The sequence below is a fragment of the Papaver somniferum genome, chromosome 10 (assembly GCF_003573695.1).
Source record: "Papaver somniferum cultivar HN1 chromosome 10, ASM357369v1, whole genome shotgun sequence".
NCBI classification, from domain to species: Eukaryota; Viridiplantae; Streptophyta; class Magnoliopsida; order Ranunculales; family Papaveraceae; genus Papaver; species Papaver somniferum.
The window spans coordinates 82,571,016-82,587,780 of record NC_039367.1 but is presented as its reverse complement, the minus strand read 5'-3'; the positions used below and the strand labels follow the sequence as shown (position 1 = coordinate 82,587,780).

Genomic DNA, 16,765 nt, shown 5'->3' with positions numbered 1-16,765 from the left:
GTTTATCTATTGAAATTCTTGGATTCGACATAATACTATTTTGTAATTCATTATTAGTTAGTAGGTGTTGAACTAGAAAACTATGTTTATTACACGATTTAAGGAAGTAGACTTGCAAAACTTATTTCTTAGTTGATCTAACTGATACAAAAGAGTTTATATTGATTACGCGGAAGAACCTTTATAACCCAACTTATCTTTGATTAACTTGTTGATATGAGAGATTTATAGAGCGATTACTGAAATATATTAGTCCTTTAATGTTTCGAAATACGTCCATAGGAGTCGAGTGCTAGTGTTCTTCACCAGCATGCAGAGCAACTTAAGATAGTGAACTGTATCTTGTGATTCACGTGCGTAGACCAAATTGGTAGTCCTCACAGGGATACTGAAGGAACTGAGTAACTTGGAGTTAGTTTACTTGGTCTCAACTATACGAAGTTGTTTGTAGTTTTTGTATAACAACTTAATTATAAGAGTATTCAAAATTGGACTAGGTCCTGGGTTTTTCTGCATTTGCGGTTTCCTCGTTAACAAAATCTTGTTACGTGCTTATACTTTACTTTCCGTATTATAATTATTGTTTTAGTTATAATAAAGCAAATGCACTAGTACGTTAATCCAAAACTTTGGTTTGATCCTAATAGATCGGTGTGTCGAAGCCTATTCTATATACTAATGTTACCTTGTTAAAAAGTAATCTCCTTGACAATGCTTGTATGTATTAGATTACACAAGGTATGTCTCATATAGGCGGATATTGAAAATATTGGGGTGTACTTGGTACTCTGATTATTTCAATTGCTACAAGAGCAGGAAAACACGATAAGATCTAACAATTTGTGTTTGGTGCAATCCAACCTATAAGATACTAAATTCTGGTTCGCATGAATCGAGCTCTGTTAATGTACCGTCAAGATTTGATGGTACTAACTATCTGTGGTGGAAGTCTGCTATGAAGTCTTTTTGTCACTCAAGCGATTTTAATACTTGGGTATTAGTCGTTGATGTGTATGAATGTCCGAAAGTGGCAAATTCAGAAACTGAATTTAAAAGCTTAGCTTTGTATTCTAGTGAAGAGAAGGCTCTCGCCAAGCATAATTCGGATGGGTTGAATGTTATTTTACACGCAGTAAGACGAGATCTTTAAATCATGTATCCACTTGCGAAACTTCTAAGGATGCGTTAGATAATCTTGAGGTTTTATTCGAAGGTAACACATCAGAAAAGAACCTAGACTTCAAACTCTCACTCCTAATTGGGAAAACCTTCGTGTGGATGATAACGATACGTTTGAGGACTTTCATGTCAAAATCCCTTAGATTGTCAATGCAAAGGATATAGTGTGCAAGATTCTCAGATCACTACCATATAGATACAATTCTATGAAATATGCAATCATGGAAGCAAATGATCTTTCGGCACTTTCTCGAATCTATCTTGTTGGAAAGCCAAAGATCTTTGGTTTTGAGTCCCAATCTAGCCAATCAAAAGGTATTGCTTTCAAAATTTAAAAAAATCCTAAGGTTCCAGCTAAGGATGAAATGGTTCGATTGGTATACAATCCAAACGAAGTGATTCAGATGATGATATTGATTCAACCAAGTTATTGATTACTAGAAAGTTTCGAGATTTCTTAAGAGATAAAAACAAGAGATTCATAAAAGATAATCATCATCATCCCGTACGACCTCATGATCGAGTTTCAGCCAATAACAAAAAGGATCAAGAGGAAGATGATGTCTTTTAACCGCAATTCTTCAAGTGTAAATATTTGGGTTATTTGGTTAAAGACTGTTCCAATATGAGAAACTACACTGGGAGAAAGGACGTTGATGTAACTCTTAGTGACACTTCACACTCATATAATTCTAAAGAAGATGATACATATAATATTACACTAATTGTCGAATTGTTTCCCTCTTATACTGTTGAATCCGAGCATTTTGATGTTAGGAATTCGATCAATTAGGTAATAGAGGAAACAAAAATATGCTCTACTATCAAAAATCAAGAATAACAAAGGTTCTCTTTTGCAAGTTTTGTAATCGATATGGGCATAACTTTGATTATTGTTTCATGTTAAAAAAAAAGTCAATAGCCTAAAAGGGAGAGATAAACGACTTACGGACATGCTAAAGAATTTCGATGACAGACATCATCAGAAGCACAAATCTTCTGCATTATCCTCACTTCAAAATATTACTTTTCACAAAGGTCCAAGATTTTCCATGTATCGGGATAAAATGAAAAATCTTGAAAAGCATATCTAGCTAGATTCATAACACCGTAAAACCCTCGGTCGTGATGGTATGTGTTTAGGAATCCATTATGAAAGAAAATCTCATACTAATGCCATTTAAACGGTATTATGAATGCATCCTCACTAGAGTGTTGACTAAAGTTGTGAGGAAGCTTAGGCACTTCAGTTGTTCTTTATGGGAATAAATCTAGTTATCGAAATTATTTCTTGAGAATATTCTTATTTTTAGAATATGTTCGGTTACTAATGTGGAATCACTGAAATATTTTTTTTTGGAGGTATAAATGCTATGGTTTTCTATAGTTTGTTCAGATTTAAAAACTATGGATCAAAAATCAGTGACTTCTTTCTTATAGATGCTTGATCTGAAAGAGTTCTTTTTCAACAAATATGCACTATCTCTCGATGCTAAGGATCTGAAAAAAAAGATTAAGAAGAAACAGTGGTACAATAAGAAGGAAAAACAAAGGCAACAAAAGAAAGAACAATGTAATGAGCCATAGGTCCTTAACAATATTACTTCGGAACAATTTATTGTTGAAGAACTGTGTTTGTGTCATATGTATCATTTGAAATTGCCTGGAAATAATATTTTATGTCCATGGAATTTGGGAATATTTCAAAACATCAAAAGAGAGTTCAATAATTTACTGAAATCTGGACTCACGATAGGCACACGTACCTAGTACGCATAGCATAGACTTCTGAGGTTCCGGAGTATATGTAGGTACACGTACCTCGTACACATACCTTAAGGTTCTGTATAATGGGGACAGTACGCATACCTAGTACACGTACTATATTTTTCCGAGAACAATCAAGCGGTACACATACCTAGTACACGTATTGTTAGTCCCTGAATTCACGAACTGGTCATAGGTACGCGTACCGTTTCGCTTATCAACCTAGTACGAGTCATACAGATGCTTATAGACTACTTTCCTAAATATGTTTAACATTGTTATGAATTTTATAAACACCTCTAAGACATCATTGACCACTAAATTCTAAAACACTTCGTGTTGAGAATCATGATTTATATGTCAAGTATTTGAATGAACACGATTTTGCTCTTAAGTTCAAAAGGCTTATTAGCCGAGAACTATAATTATTCACGGTTCTGGTACCCGTTATATAATGTATATTCTTCTATGTGATTTCAAGACATTTTTCACATACTTGCATGGACTCCCAACAATAGTTTCATCTAAATAGAGAATGCTTGTATCTCAAGTTATTTTAGCTTGAATTCTAAGAAACCCTCATTCTTAAAAATATGTAAATGAAGAGACTCAAACAACCAGGAAATTTATCTCTGACTAGAGATGGCAAACAAGCCGAAACCCGCGGATAAACCCGTACCCGGCCCGTGAAAACCCTAACCCGACTTGGCTGGGTTATAAACAAGCCGGTTAGGGTTAGAGAAATGGTGGCTTGTAGGAAAACGGGTAAACCCGTCCCGTTTCGTCTCGTGAAACCCGCAAGTTCACCAGTTAGCCCGCAATTTCATTCCCTATATTACGCCGCGTGTCCACTCCCCTCTGTATAACGTGTGTAATGTTACTGCGTTACTTGTCCCCAATCATATAAAAAAGAAAACCCTAGCGGTAGTCTTCTTCTTTTCTCCTTTCTTCTTATTTTCTTTCCCTGACAAACAAAACAATAGCTGTTCAATGTTAATTTTTTTTTTGGTTCAAGAAGAAATTGGCGGTGCTGCTTAAGAAATCAGGGATGAAGGTCGTGATATGAAGAACAAAAGAAGAAATTGGTAATAATGTAGGAGATGCTGCTATCAAGGGTTTGAGATTCACAACAAGGAGAAGAATGAAATTCCGATTCGATCTTTGAATCTGTTGTTGTTTGTGATGGGTATCTAGTGTTGAAGAAATTGGAGATGGGTTTCAGCAGTTATCGAAGAATTTTGAAGAAATGGATCTGTGGTGTTATGAAATTACTGTTAATGGATTAAGGTGAGCTGAGATGGTGAAATTCGAGTTTTCAGAGAAATCATGGAAAGAGGAGAAGGAGTTGGTATATGTTGAGACATGGGTTGTGTTCAATTTAGTGAAGAAGACTGAGAAGAAACAGCAAGTGCAGGTGCAATAGATTGAAGAGGGTTTTGGAAGATGAGAAGGGAGTGATTGAGTATGTTAATGGAATGAACTGTGAACTAGATGTATGTCTAGGATGTTGAATGATTGCAGGGAAGTGCTGTTAAAAAAACAGCCGGAAACTAACCAGAAACAGACTGAATTATGCCGAATTCAGTTCAGGTGCGACTCGGAACACTAACTCGGGGATTCAGCCGACTAACACCAACTGACTCTCTCCCACTTGACCCCTTGACTGACGTTGACCTGAGTTGACTCTCCAGAAACCAGCTAACCCGTGAGCCCGCAAGCTTTACCCGTTACGGGCGCGGGTTGAAGAAATGACGACCCGTGAAGAATAGCGACCCGCAAGCTTGGGCCCGTGTTAACCCGTACCCGTGTAACCCGTAACAAGCCAGCCCCGACCATCCCGTTTGCCAGCTCTATCTCTGACCCTTGTGTGTCCTAATTGTTTACTAGAGTAGTCCTCTATGAACCTAGGTTTCCTCTGAGAAACATAATTATGATTACGACTTAAAGACTTCATCTAGGGATTTGTGAAGCCAAATCCGACTAACTTTACCTTGATAGTTCGTGTATCCTGATCTTGTTCATTCTTTTATCGAGGTTTTAGTAATCTCTTTCGGGAACGAGATCGATAGAAAATTGCAAAGTAGGCTTCATCTCAGACTTTGTGATTCCTCGAGATAGATATCTGAAAATATTATTCTTAAGTGATTAGTTTTAAGGTTGTTCTTGAGAGGCGGTTAAAAAACCACGCTTCTCAGCTAATTGAAAATACGAGGGTACCCAAATACACCACAATCTTTTTGTTTCAACCTATAAGTCCTCTACCAAATATGATCGTATATGGACAAAGTCGAGACAATTCGGTTCACAATTCGTGTGTTCGTCTATGGATACGAGATCAAGAAAATACGACAACAATATAACTTGTGTGATTGAATATGGATACAAGATCAAGACAATACAACAACAAAGTGTGTTACTTGATAATAGGTTCAGAAATCATCAAAATCTATAGGATCACTATCAAGTATTGCGGAGTTAACGTACAAGTGTAATTTACTTTTAATTATAATAAAATAATAAAATATAATTACTATTATAATTTCGGAATAGAAAAATAAATGAAACAATAAGATTTTGTTAACGAGGAAACCGAAAATGCAGAAAAACCCCGGGACCTAGTCCAGTTTTGAATATTCTTAGAATTAAGCCGCTATACAAAATCTAATACCAACTTCGTATACTTGAGACCAAGCTGACTACCCCTAGCTGCTTAGTTCCCTCAGTATCCTTGCGCCTTCGACTTCTAGAGTCACGCACGTGAATAGCAAGTCCTTTGGATCGTATTCCAAACAACAAAGGAAGAATCTGTTTGGTAACCACTCTAATCAATCTTGCCACAAGATATAAATGAGTCATTGACAAAGGCTCTTATGTTTAATCTAATAAACTCCTTTGTCTGGTTAGATCAATATATCCAATAACTACCGAAGTAGTCAAGTTTAAATTCGCACTTAATCGATATAGATCTCAAAGAGCAATATAGAGAATGTCGATCTCACACAACCAATCAATCGAATGTATCAAAGATAAATCGATTCTAGTTGGATCCCAGCCGATCAAGGTTTTTGCACACAATTCACAAGATACGAAAACTAATAAGAAATTTTCAAATCTTCTTTTATCTTCAAAACCTGCAAAACACCACTTGAATCTCTTGTGATCAATCAAGCACATAACGGATTCTATTAACAATGGGTTATCACAAGATTTCTTTAGATCTAACAACAATTCTAAAGATCCCGTCGATACTTCAATCTAGTTTGAGTGAATCTTATATCAGAAGAGAAGATTCTCAAGCATAAACAAACTAGGTGCGATCAAAGTTTCAACAACCGTTAGTCAATCAAATCAAATCGAAACTAATAACACTGCAATTATCTAGTTTCCCACCAACGGTACTCGTAGAGCTTCTTGATCCCACATAAGTCTTTAAACGAGCAGTCATAAGAGATTTAATCTAATTGGGATATTTTCCTTTCCGAATAGACGACTCCACCAGAAACAACAAGAAATAAAGTTTGCCCGGATGTTACGATAGTTTGCTAGAAATGCAAACTTAAGTATGTATAGACCAAGGATGTTTGGACACCAAGGAATTTTCGAAACCGAAAATATTCTCAAGATATGCAATGAATGGCAAAATTCGGTTTTCATAATTCCAATAAATGTTGGTCCAATATTTCTGAAATCTCTCAATAGAAAATCTCCAATTAGTAAATGCACATTACTAACTTTTATTTTCTAGAGATATGCATTTAATTGCTGGTAATTAAAGCATATAAAACCAAAGGGTGGAATGAAACAATTTCAAGGGGGGGTGACGCTCACACAAGGATGGGTATTCTCACCGCGCGACGTGGGGGCTTATAAGACTTAGGATTTTATGCCCGTGTTACGCATCGGACATCCTTTCCTTTTAATCATGTTTTTGATTTGGTGTGGCTCGGCTTCTCCTCGCCTCGCCCCGCTGCCATGCATTTTTGAATTGGTGTGTCTCGGCTTCTCCCCATCACTTAAATTTTTTGATTTGGTCTCGCCCCGCCCCGTCGGGATGCATTTTTGACTTGTTATGCTTGTCGTTTAGGATTTTTGATTTGGCGTGGGTGGGCGCCTTCAGACGTCGTCACAGTACGAAGCTAACTTCAACGATTCAGACTCTAGTGGAGGAAGAGCAAGAGCCATATGGTGCGCAAACCATTTGAGAAGTTAAGTCAAAAACCCAAATTTGTCCATATGAGCTCATCAGTTAAGAAAAGTACATTGAGCCACAGGTGCAATAGAATTAAAATGTTGAAAGAAACATTTCCACTTTGCATGATCAAATATATCTGAAGCACATAATACAGTGCTCTTCCCCTACGGCTCATTATTCAAAAATTTGGACACCATAAGGTAACATCTTGGTAACAAAAAATGATTCAATCAAAACGTACTTGCTTGTGCCTCCCCGAAGTGCTTGTTTCCACGAAGGTCAGACATTAATTGTTAATTTTGCCCAGGAATGAGCTCTAGTGCTTATCGTCTGAATAAAGTGAGCATATGTAAACTCCATCGTCAGGCTCCAAGGCAGTGGATGCGCTTTAGTGCAATGGATTCCCGACGTAGTACTAGTAAATGAAAGTATCATTATAGCATCGTCCTCAATGAGCTTCTTATTATACCATCCCTACCAACAACTGTCACATAGTCAAATTCATATATTCCGTTATAAAGTGCGAAATTATCCAAAGCTGATATTTCCACAAAATTTCTAATGATTAAGATCAATCTATCCAGTTTACTTAACAAAGAAACACAAACAAAAACATAATGCGCATAAAAGTTGTCGCCTCAGTTATATAAAATTAAGAACTCAAGAGTACAAAAACAAAAAGAACATGCATAAAGCTTTCATTCATCGCTCCAACCACATTCTAGTTTGTTTCGGATTTCCTCTAGTTGCATACTCAAATCAAAACACACAAACATAAAAATAAATCTACAATTGCATTATATAAAAATTAAAAAATCAAAAGCTACAAAGCAGATAGATTCTCAAAAAAGATATCCACTATATAAGAATTTAATTCAAATCAACACCTTACCTTGGTGCAGAACAAAGCACTGCAACAAAAACAAAATCAAGTAGCGTGAAGATAAATTTTGTGAGCATGAAGAAGAAAAGATGAAAACCCCAAATACTCTCAGAAATGCAATGTCCTTTTCCATCGAGCATCCAAAACTCTAAAGTCAATATGATGATGTGAGGGTCTTTCTTAGCTAGGTTTTGCGGTGCCCATATAAGGAGCTTCCTAATCCATTGTTGTTGATAACCCTTTCGCATGTGATACATCTCTCTGCGATTGCAATATTTTCATGAGATATTCGTAATGGGTAACATCTCTATGCGGCTGCAACATTTGCATGAGATGTAATCACTGTTATAAAAAGACGTGCACTTTGACTCCTTGATCAAAAAGTCAAATAATGGTCAGGATTAATTCAGAAGGGTCATCTGGCGGTCCTTATCGTCCCGATTGGGTTTGACTTGGACGGCCTGGAAAATTTCAGGTCCGGGATGGGAATGTAGGTCAAAGAAATAAGTTCCTGGACCCGATCCCTCTCACATAAAACCTATTTTTCTTACCCTGTTCATCTTTCCGATCCGTCTTCTCTTCCCAACCTCTACAAACACAGAAGAAAATCATCTGGCAGGTTGATTTAATCTTCCACAGATTCAATTTTCTGGAACATCTTTTCATACATTACCAGGTCCACCACCACCAGCAGAATCTACACCTTCATCTACTTCTCCTTATCCATGCAGTATCTTCATCTTCTTTTTGTTGATTTCAGTTGAGCTTTAAGGAATTTGCTAGGTAAGAAGAGATTTTAGTGATATTAGTAGATTTTTATAGGTTCTTAATATCAATTTGAGTTTGTGATTTTCTTTTTAGGGTTTTGCTTTCTTTTGATTAATTGATTTGGTGTTTGTTCTTTTTATCTTGCGAGTGAGGATTTTCGACATCCGTAGATATGATTAGGGTTTTGGGAATTGTTAATTCCATATTAATTTCTAATAAAACTTTCACTATCAGATTTTTTTTTCCAATTATTTTGATCCGCCGACTCTATTCTAAGAAGAAATTGGACTAATCCATGAGTCAGTTGTGACAAAATTCTAAATTCAGTGATTCAAAGTTTTTTACACAAGACAAATTCATATCAGCCTTGGAATTCTTTAGACATTGTTGATCTTTGGATAGGTTCACTTTTGGTGGTTGAATGAGAGGCTGGGTTGTGAAGTATAGGGAATAGCTTTTAGAAAAATGGTGCAACATCTCAATACAGGCTTGGGTCAGTGCATTCAAAAGGTATTAATTGTTGGTTTGTGTGATTTTTTGTAGTGGCAATGGATATGTCTGGGTTATATAATGTACTTTTTAGTAGTCTGCACATTACTTTTTTTCTGTCCGTGGCGGTGTTAGCTTGGATCAGGATTAATCTGTGACTGTTTTTTGTATTGTAAGGCTGATTATTTTTATTGATTTTGTAGTATTCATGAGACTTTGCTGTACTCAAATGATTACCAAATATTAATCCTGCTCCTAGCTAACACGGCACCAGACAGAAAAAAAAGGGCTGACAATGCATCAACCAGAGCGATGGCATACTGTTACTGGGAAGGGCATGTGTGCTCTCATGTGGTAACTTCCCTTATAGATATTTGGTTCTTCTAGAGACCTTATCTGTTTTGTGATTTGTTTTTGTAATTTCAGCGATGTAAGTTGTATTAGAGAAGAGCGCAACTATGGATGAACTTCTGTCGCGATGGTTAGGTGGTCTACGTGGTGCTCTGATCTGTGTGCATTCAACTCCTTTATCAGGACTTCTCAATTCTATCAGGACTTATATCTATCTTATCAGGTCTACTATTATGCATTCAACTCCTTTTTGATACATGTGCTCTGCGTTGTCCTCTGATTACTAGATAGGCAATTCGCCTGATATGTGTGCTCTACGTGGTTCTCTAATCGGATTAGTTATTCCATATGGTAGAGCTCTGAAAGAAGTGCTTTCGGTGTTTATTAATATCCCATTGCCTGGTGAATGTTGAAACATGGGCAATTCGCAAGTGTAAACTTTTGGTTCATCTGTTTGTAAATCTTATTGATGTTTTATTATTCGGCAAAGCGGTCATATTAAATTCGCTATTTCATTTTTTCAAGTCCAGTCCATTTCACAAAGATAACGTTCCATGGTGGTTAGCTGTTTGAATTTCAGTTTCTCATTGCGGAATGCACATGTACATGTTGTGGTTTTGTATGGTTAATGCAAGTCAGGATTGGTGTAGGTGAAGCTGTTTCACCTTTCCCTAGCTTTATAAGGTGAATTAATGGGAAGAGCAGAGGTACCATTTGATTACAACTGACTGTAAGGTCACCTACGACCTAATATTAAATACCTAATTTTTTTTGCAACCGTGATAATCTGTTTCCTCTTTTCCTCTCCATACTCTTTTGTTTGATTCCCTTTTTTAGATGTTTTATCTTACTCATTGTAGGGGTTAATATTCGTGCTCATAGAGCTTCCAGAAAGATGAGTGGTAACCTGTGCGCACTCTCATCGCGATAGTAGTAGTCATGGACATGGACTTCTTCAATTCGGATACATTGAGTGTTTGAGTAACCTTCTTCAATTTGTGCATTTAATTTTACTTTTGAGGTCTTTGTTGCTCTATGGGATAAATAAGATTGTTAGACCACATCAGAAACTTTTGTCAAAGGTTTGGGTGCGTATAGGTAAATTACTATTATTTTTGGACAGGGATTTGAAACTGAGATCCTTTAACAATTTTTGTTACCCATAATTGAGGCTACGTCTTATAAAGACTGAAAATTAATGAATGAGATTTTATGATGAATATTCAGTTTGGTTAAGTAATTCTCATTAAAACAAGAATTCTGATGCAATTCCTGGCCTTTACATTTCTTAACTAGCATTATTTTCAGCGGCGTTAATTATGGTTTTTGATGTCGTCCAATTCTTATCATTTTGATGGCAGGACCATCAAATGGTATTGGCGCTGAGACTGCACACGTACTTGCAATACATGGAGTTCAAGTAGTTATCGCAAAGTTCTGTTGTCGCTCCTTGATTGCTGTCAATGACATTGGAGATTCAATCCCTGCAGTTGGTTAGTAATTTAGAATAGGCATAACTGAACATATTTTACAGTCGGTAATTTTTGAGGTGAGTAGTACATTATTCATCTTCTTCTTGAAATACTATTCAGTTTATCAATTTGTTCACCATTGATTATAAAACCATGGTAAGTGACAAGATAAACATATTGCTTACATTAGACAAACGAAGCAATGTTGGACAAAATGTCTACAATTGTCACCTGACGAGTCCGATTTGGGTTCATCTCCTAATTACTTTTTCTTCTGTAGTAAAGGTGGATAAGGTGTATTTTGAATAGATGTTAGTATATATGAAAAAAATCTTCTCTAAACCTATAACCTATAATTATACCTCCATACTTAATTTTGCACCGATCTTTAGCCTGCAACAACAAGATATGTTTCACCTATAATTTGTTCTAATGGGGGAATTGATCAAATCTTTTCTGTGGAGGGTAAACTGGAGCATACTTGAACAAAACACAGTTCATATCCCTTTCCCATTCAAAGATAAATAAAGTTTATAAGACAGTTCAAAATCATTAATTGCAATATTATTGTCTTCTTATGTACTTTTATATATTTTGTTCTAAAGATTCTGATTTGCTCTGTTTACACTTTCTGTATGCATTGGAAATCCGAAAGGGGAATCCAAATACTACCTACATTTAGGGAGTCGTTTAATTTTTGTTCTCCCATGGTCGTAGGAATCATCCTAGATTCTTTGCCTTTGTCTTTATGCTGCAGGATGTCATGCCTCATCAGATCAGGACCATGTAGATAGGTATTAATTATGTCAGTTGATTATTTGGTTTTCGTTAACATGGTTTCACTCGAAAATGGTTCTTTGCTTTCACGTTTTTCCTTGACTAATTGATTTGGGCCAGTTGGCCCTATACACAATTCATTCTTTATGATGTTTTTCATGCGTACCTATCATATTGGCGTGGTTATGATTCTCTAGATATATAACCATGCTAATGTCATCGTTCTTTGACATGTTCTTTCATCAAAGGACATCAACTCTGTCTGCCACACGTATAAAAAAACTTAAAAATTGTTAATGATCTTCAAGTACGTGGACTTTGTAAGCAGCGTCTGCAGGCATCAAACCATTTCCAGTTATTATGCATATATTTTGACTGACAAAAAGTTGCTTACGTTTGGCTCATTTTATATTTATGTAGTTTGGTACTAGATCTGAAAGTCTATATTAATGGCAGAATGGTTGGAAATGTATGAAGCTAATGGTTTGTGCAAACTAACTGTTATGACCAAAGAGTGAGGGTAACAAACACGAGAACGAGATATAGGAATTTCATTCCTACCTAACTTTGATGGAAGTTATATGTGCATTTTTTAGAGGTATGTCAACATGTCCATATGCTTATGTTTCACGACTATAGTGTTAGCACCTTTTTTTTCTTCTGATTAGTACAGTAGTGGTTCGTCAGTTTGGTTATACATAATAACATGAATTGTGATGACTTAGAATAGAAAACCCTCCCATATTTCATAACTCCCCATACCATTGATTGTCGTCTTAGCTCAGTTGGTAGAGCGCCTGGCATTCTGCCACGAGGGTGTGGGTTCGATTCCCACAGAAGACAATATTGGGGCAATGATGACCAGTAGATGGAATCATCAAGAAAATAAGTAAGCGAGAATGATGATTTAGGATTACAATGGGGTTTTTTAGAGTAATGGGTTCTCGATAAAGTAAAATGTTGTTGTAGCGCTTGATTAGTCACAGTGTGGCCTGTTGATGAAAAATAGGACTTAAGAGTGTAGGGTGGAAAGTGTACTGGAATGGGTGACATGGTGATTTGGGTACCGGGAAGTTTGTTAATAATCTTGCAGTGATTATAGGCAGAAATTGTTAATTTTGCTGTTTGGAAAACAGAAAATGGAAGCAAATAAATTGGATTGGTTAAGAAAAGTAGGGAAACAGCCTTTCAGATTTGGATATAATGGGCATTATACGACTAAAAACTTATAAAAAATGTGCAACGGGCACCAGCATTGGGAAAAATAAGGGGAAATTTTGTAAGAAAGTCTAATTAAACTATTCATATTTACCCAAGAAAACAAGCGATTCGTCCAAGGTCTGAATGGTTCTCTGCCAGAAAGGTTGGTTTTTGTTTTCATTAAGGTTTGCCTTTTTTCTTAATTTTCCTATTTAAATTTAGGGGATTTTCTTGGGGGATTGATTGGAACTAGACTTGAGTTGATTATACTGGAAATGCATCTTCCAAATCTTTTTCTACCATGATTAGAAAGAAAATTTTGCCTAAGTACAACTCTTTGTGGTTATGACAAAACTCAACAATGAGCATCCAAGCATCTATTCTGAACATGAGTTGTTATTCATCTTTTACGTTTTTTGGGTCCAACATTCTTTTTTTTTGACAGTTTAAACAGCAGTGCAGCTCATGAATGCAGAACGGAGACTCAGTCTGTTTCTTGATGAGATGGGCAGGTAATTAATCATTGATGAAGGCTTCCTGATAACTATTACCTCTATTTTGGCATTCAGTTTTTGGTTGGTTCAGGGTTATGCTAAATTAGCTATGTTGTTCGATGATCTATGAATATTATGTTTTTAATTTCAGTTTTGTTGAGTCTGATTAATTTCAATTTATGATTTTTGAATTAAGTCTTGGACGAGGTGCTCATGGAATTAGTTTAATCTCACAAAACTGAAACTCAAGGCTGTCATGAATGGTGCTACTTCTCTTTCTCCTGATCTAATTTCTGCCTTTGAAGCCAAATTTGAAATTTCATGATGTACAAGTCAAAGAGGTGTGTGCAGTAATATCATCCCTCATGGATTAACTTCTATATCAATAGGTTTCCCATCATTATCTTCATGGGATTAAAATTAGATAGCGAACTTGAGGGAAATTAATCTTTTGGTGGTTTGCTGCAACTGATCTCCAAATTTCTGCCTTTTGAGATTTTATTATTATATTTTCGAGATTATTTTTATTGAATGTCATTATATGAATAAAAGGTACTTTGGCGAGGATTCTAAACTGGGATTGGTCTCCAGATAATCATTCTTTTAGTCATGTTCTGTTGACAGCTAGGACAAAGAGGTGAGTTATTCTCCTATTATGTATGATTTTTTTTCTTTTCTTTGAGACATATTTACAAACCGTAATGATTGTTTTGTAGGTGCAATTATCAAAAGAGAGTCAAGTGATGCAGGTCCCGATGAGAAAAAACCTTGAAAAATAAATAAGAACGAATAACCCTTAAAGCAAGAAAATACTAGGTTGTACTGAATTCCTGATGGCAGTGGATAAAGGCTTGCTCGGGATATTATTCCCTACTATGTTGAAAACTATTAAAACTTGCTCAAAGCAAGCACCCACAATAGGCAATAGGTTACATCTTAGCCTTGCATTGTTGGTATTTTGTGTAGATTGTTCAGTTGACGATTTTACTGAATTTTGATTGTATAGACTGCTTAATGACACTGAATATGTTGATATAGGAGTACATGTATTTTCATGTGTGCCAGGTGGAACATTGAAGGAATGCATGAATATGGTATATTGTATTTCTTTCAAATGTTAAATGGTTAGAACCAAGTTTTTTAGACATTGGAACCGGAAAAGAATAATTGAAGTGGTGTGTGCCATGCAGGAACTGCATCTTGATGATTTAACGACTCATGAACTTCAACTAGATGATACATATGAAACATATGAGATACTTGGTCATGCAGCTTCTGCCTTCATTTAACTGAGCTTCGATTCGTCTTCATTATCACGACTAATAGATCTCCTATACTTAATGGATGTATCTTATGTGGTCTATTTGAGGAAGATACCATCCAAATCTTCGGACAATGCTCCTCTATTTGCTCCATTTGGCCTTACTTTAGGAATGCTGCCAGAAAGACAATGTAGTTTCTAATTCTTTCATAGGTTTACTCTCAATTTGGAATACTGCAGGTCTATCCACTTTGACTGCATTGTGGAAGATGTTGTCATTGTGGTCTCTCATGTTGTTAAACATGAATGAGACGGATATTAATCAACAGACTCTATATAACATGCATAATCGAATCTTATGTACAAGCATTAATTATCTGACAAGGCTTGGCAAAGGGACCACAAAAAACAATCCATTTTGAGAGAAATTACTATGTTTAACTAACTTAGAAGTAAGTTACTATAGCTAAATACTTCATACTTCGGATTTTTATTTTTATTTGTTGTACGTCCTAGCTCGAGTCTGTGTTTGCACTCCAACAAATATGTCTCCAGTTTCATGTATATTTCCTGAGTTTTACATTTTACCAGAAGAATGTAACCATCTGAGTTAGTGGGATCCCGTGGCTGGGCCTTCTGGGAACCCCTCAGTGTTTAAACTAACCTAGTGATTTATGTGCATGCGTATGAATCTGGGGCGCAAGGGTAGCACGTCTGAATCTATGTCAGAAGGTTGCGTGTTCGAATCATGTCAGGTTCACTGCCTGGCTTTAACAAAGTGTTCGAATCACGTCAGGTTCAGTGTCTTGCTTTAACTGAAATTAGATACCGGAGTCTGGAGTTGGGACAAATTTGAACTATTTGGTTATATCGAGTTATAATAATATTCTCAAATATACAGTAAAGCTTAAATATAACCGGAAGAGGAAACAAGGTACTTTTCGTCATCAATCGATTCTTTTGAAAATACTAAATTAGCTATACTAGGTATTAAACTACTTTGTACCTATTTTTGGCAAGTCTTGAGTTGTTAATACAACCGACAATTATGTTGTTCTTGAAAGTTGGAATGTTTTTGAGTGTGTGGCATTTTCTGTACTTCTAAAAGATGAGAAATTAGACTGTTCAGGCATATTGGTTGTTTTGTCCCATCTTATAATATCTTTATATATTCTATATTTCTTTATGTGAAATTTTATTAATCTTGTCCTTTTTGTGTAGACCAAATCAACTACCTTTATGGTTTCTTTACCCATGGTAAGAAATTTTAATATCATTGTTAGAGATAGCACTGAGTAGGGTGAAGGTTTTCTGCAATTGATACAATTTTAGTGGTAATGCTGGAAAGTTGTTATACTGAAATCTTTTTTTTTTTATACTATACACTATTGTTTAGCTAAACTCCAAAACAGTGAGCGAGTAATAATGATAAATTGAATGGAAAGTTTAGGTGGAAAGATGAATTTGCTGATCAGAACGCAATATTTGAAGAAGAGGAAAAATACAGAGACTGTAATCATTCAAGCAATTACCATGTTTGACTTTAAGCCGTTGTTTTCATATCCTATTTTATGCAAGACACGTACACATGATATATATATATTTTATATAATTTCCTTACAAGATATGTTTAAGCGAGCCGGCTTTGAAAACATGCATTCTAAGATGCCTTCGTCTTTTATGGAAAATCATGCAGAACATCTTTCTCAAATGGAGCTATTCAATTGTCTTTTTTGAGTTTGATGATACTCATTGATTTGTATTTTAAGTACAAGAGAGTAATTCTTTCTATTTATAATTCAGGGTATATGATTTGTTGTTCCATCAACATGGAATGAAGTATTAATTGACTGATTATGAAAAAAAATTGGTTGTCTTTCGATTAGTCAGTGTCTCTATTTATGGAAGATGAGTTAGAAACTGACCAAGTGT

At 35.8% G+C, this 16,765-nt stretch overlaps 1 long non-coding RNA gene across 7 annotated transcripts; it reads left to right on the top strand.

Annotated features, from left to right (window-relative positions):
* Positions 1–8,569: 8,569 nt before the first annotated feature.
* Positions 8,570–14,636, top strand: LOC113319221. 7 transcript variants are annotated; one of them, XR_003345234.1, is made up of 11 exons: positions 8,570–8,804; positions 9,192–9,299; positions 9,705–9,852; positions 10,210–10,336; positions 10,490–11,122; positions 11,859–11,895; positions 12,299–12,476; positions 13,524–13,590; positions 13,769–13,913; positions 14,125–14,209; positions 14,289–14,636. It is a non-coding gene; the product is annotated as an uncharacterized LOC113319221 (long non-coding RNA). The 7 variants fall into 7 exon arrangements; XR_003345232.1 differs by having other exon boundaries at positions 9,705–10,336; positions 10,490–10,610; positions 10,991–11,122; XR_003345231.1 differs by having other exon boundaries at positions 9,705–10,364; positions 10,490–10,610; positions 10,991–11,122.
* Positions 14,637–16,765: the final 2,129 nt, after the last annotated feature.